Source organism: Taudactylus pleione, unplaced genomic scaffold (assembly GCF_031769625.1).
Source record: "Taudactylus pleione unplaced genomic scaffold, aTauple2 ptg000946l, whole genome shotgun sequence".
Classification (NCBI taxonomy): Eukaryota; Metazoa; Chordata; class Amphibia; order Anura; family Myobatrachidae; genus Taudactylus; species Taudactylus pleione.
This window is the reverse complement of record NW_028285347.1, coordinates 2,431,666-2,435,204: the sequence shown is the minus strand read 5'-3', so window position 1 is coordinate 2,435,204 and position 3,539 is coordinate 2,431,666. Positions and strand designations below refer to the sequence as shown.

General features: G+C 36.6%; 1 pseudogene; it reads left to right on the top strand.

Moving 5' to 3' along the window:
• Nucleotides 1–3,071: 3,071 nt before the first annotated feature.
• Nucleotides 3,072–3,189, top strand: LOC148473256 (5S ribosomal RNA; annotated as a pseudogene).
• The last annotated feature ends 350 nt before the right edge of the window (nucleotides 3,190–3,539 follow it).

The window sequence follows — 3,539 nt, the reverse complement described above, 5'->3', positions numbered from 1 at the left end:
GAGGACAAAAATTTATTTATTCCATTTTGGAATAAGGCTGTAACATAATAAAATGTGGAAAAAGTGAAGTGCTGTGAATACTTTCCAGATACACTGTATACACAGCTCCCAGGAGTGAGGACAATAAATAAAATATAGCATCAATTATATATGCCAATAAACAATATTAAAATCTAATACAATCCACCAATATAGTGTCCAATAAAAGGAAAGTGAACAACGTGCTTTAAACTGAGGTGAAATAGTGCAGAATATATTCAGTTCTCTTGTATTTAAATTGTATCCAAATATATTTTATTGTTTCACTTAAGAAGGCTGGCATACCTCTTTCCCAGTTGGTTGCTGATATACACTTTGTTACTGGAGCACAGATAGAACCACCTTACTGGCTTACAAAGACAAAACAACAAAAGTCGACAAAGTACACTGTTCATCACATAATACAGTTAGAACCACAGACAATTAAACAGGATACTCAACAAACACTGGCATATACTTTTTGAAACCCTCAACGACCTTCTTCCTGACAAACCCAATATCATAAGAAAGCACCTGACCTCACACAAATACTACACAACCATATCAAGGACAAGGTTTTAACACAAACAACATTGTCAGGTAGCATACTAACCCCAGGTTGTTTCTACTGTGGCGCTTGCCAATTCTGCAGATTAAATTCACAAACAACTAAAAAATCCCACACATTCACTTCCAATCAGACAAACAAGGTATTTAAAATTAAGGATCACCTGACATGCAATAGTGAAGGAGCCATTTACCTGATCACATGCCCTGCAGGCAGCAATATGTAGGAAGGACTTCTAGGAAACCGAAAACTCAGATCTCCAAGCATATCAGAAATATCAGCAAAGGACTCAAGACAAACAATCCCTCCAATCATTTCAAAGACAAACACAACAAAGACCCCAAGGCTCTCGACTCCATAGTAATCCAATTAGTAACCAAGAATTGGAGAGGACAGATTGCTTCAGAAAAATCACAAGGAGGAACTTAAATGGATGGTAAACTTGAGAACCCTTGTACCACATGGTCTAAAAATGGACAACAATGTAAAATCAGTAATCACAGGATGATCACATATTAATCATAAAATGCCAAATGCTACCCCCATTTCAGAAATGCTGCCAGCCTCATTTAACCTACACCATTACTAGATTTATATGCTTTTCTATCACCCTCTCTGACCATATTTTGACTAATATGGATATACTGGGATCTATATCCACTGCATACTTATATACTTGTATGCATATGTGTGGATCCACAATAGGGTTATATATACATATATTTTATAGGGACACATGCAGAAGGATAGTAATCCTTATACAGGTGGGAATTACATGGTTTTGTCACATCTCCCACACCATTTTTGCCAGCTACTTATCCCCCCTCCCACCAGCATCCTTAACACCATGGACACCATGCCACATCCCCAGTGATGTACATGCTCCATGACAGACCATATATATAATATCCCTTTCCAAGATAGTGACCACCATACTCCCAGAGGAAGGCCAAAAGGGCCAATATGTGTAGAAGGAGAAAGCACATCGCCCATATCACATCACCACTAAGAGGACTCCAACAGAAAGTGTCCTCACCAAAGCAGGTGAGAGCACGCAGCCAGCCCCAGGACCCCAACTCCTAGACTGTGGTTTCTTACAATATTGTGTCACTGGAAGTCTCCGGTATCCCGGTAGGCACTGTGGGGTTCACGCTGGTAAATGCACAGCTCACGCTCTTGGGAATACTTTCCGATCCACAGACAGAAGGAAGGAGACCAATTATTGCTGGAACAGAGAGTAACCACAAACCTTTCATCTTCAATCTATAGTCCAAAAAAAACTTATTTATGTGACACAATGGACATTTTAAACAAATGAAAGAATTTGGAGTAGCATGAAGATAAGTTTTAAGTAACAGCAGACATGAGTTCCCTATATACTATAATAGATCACAAACAGGGAAAGCTAGCCATCTCACATTTTCTTTCCAAAATGCACATCACAAGATCTTAGAGTTTCTCATTGAAGGAATTGATTTTATCTTGAAAAATAATTTTTATTTTAAAGGGGATTTTTATCTACAGAAAAAAGGCACAGCCATGGGTACCAAGTTTGCCTCCAGTTATTCTAATGTATTTATGGCCCACTGGGAAGAAGAGAACAACCATCACAAACTTTCCATAGGGGAAAACTTGGTATCATGGCACAGATATATCGATGATATAATTTTATTATGGGGGAATGGCTGAAGACTTGACAACCTTCTGTGGAAAATTAAATGAAAACAATAGGAATATTAAACTATTTTTTCAACAAAGTTGTAAGAGTGTACAATTCCTGGATTTGGAGATATATAGTAAAGAAGGGAGTCTCCAAACAAAAGGCTTTAATAAACCCACAGACTCAAAAACATATCTAAATACAAAAAGTGAACACCATAAAAAATGGTTGGGAGGGATCCCCAAAAGTCAATTTCAGAGGTTACAAAGAAATTGCACAGAAGATGAAGTTTTTAAAGAACAGCTGAAAGAAATGAAATAAATTCCATCAGAGTGGATACTGTATAAGTCAGAATTGATAGAGACCAAAGAGAAGGCTATCTGCACCAAAAGGGACATGCTTTTAGTCCCAAATTAGAAAAAGGGGAAGCAATATCCCAAAATATGGGATGGGCATTTATATCTCAATACAGCCATCAACACAAAGAGATTGAGATGATAAACAAAAAACATTGGGATATACTTAGATGTGATCCATTTTTAAAGAACATTTTACCAAAAATGCCTGCTTTTGTTTACAGAAGAGCACCTAGTTTTAAATATCGCTTAGTGCAAAGTACCCTTGATATAAAAGTAAGACAATGTCAGAACCAAAGGCTTCCATAAGTGTGGCATCTGTACAGTATGGTCTGTAAAACTATAAAAAATATTACCAATAAAAGAACAGAGTTTGAAAATAATGAGACAGAGTATAAAATAGGCCAATTTATAACCTGTCATACAACGACTATCTGTGTACCTGGGCGTTCATGCTTCCTTAATACAATTCTACAGCCATACCACACTGGATATGCCCAATCTCGTCTGATCTTGAAGCTATGCAGTATTGGGCCTAGTTAGTACTTGGATGGGAGACCACCTGGGAATACTAGGTGCTGTAGGCTTGAATATATGAGAGAAACTCTGGGACAGTGTGGTACACAGTACAGTATTGGTATAATATGTTCTCCATTAGTCAATATATAAGATCAATAGCACTATTATTTGTATAGAGTGTCACCAGGGACACTAATATTTTCGCCACAATCTAGGTGTTTTACCTTACATCTAGATTTAAATAAAATAATTTTCATATATTTTATACTACCATTTAATTGTTTGACATTTATGTGTATTGTGGGTGTCCCCAAGACAAATTTTTAGTTATACTATATATTAAAAGTTATATTTTATTCTAGACTATATATGAATTTATGTTAAAGAGTGTGCAAACAAAAAGCCCTACTTTCTTTTC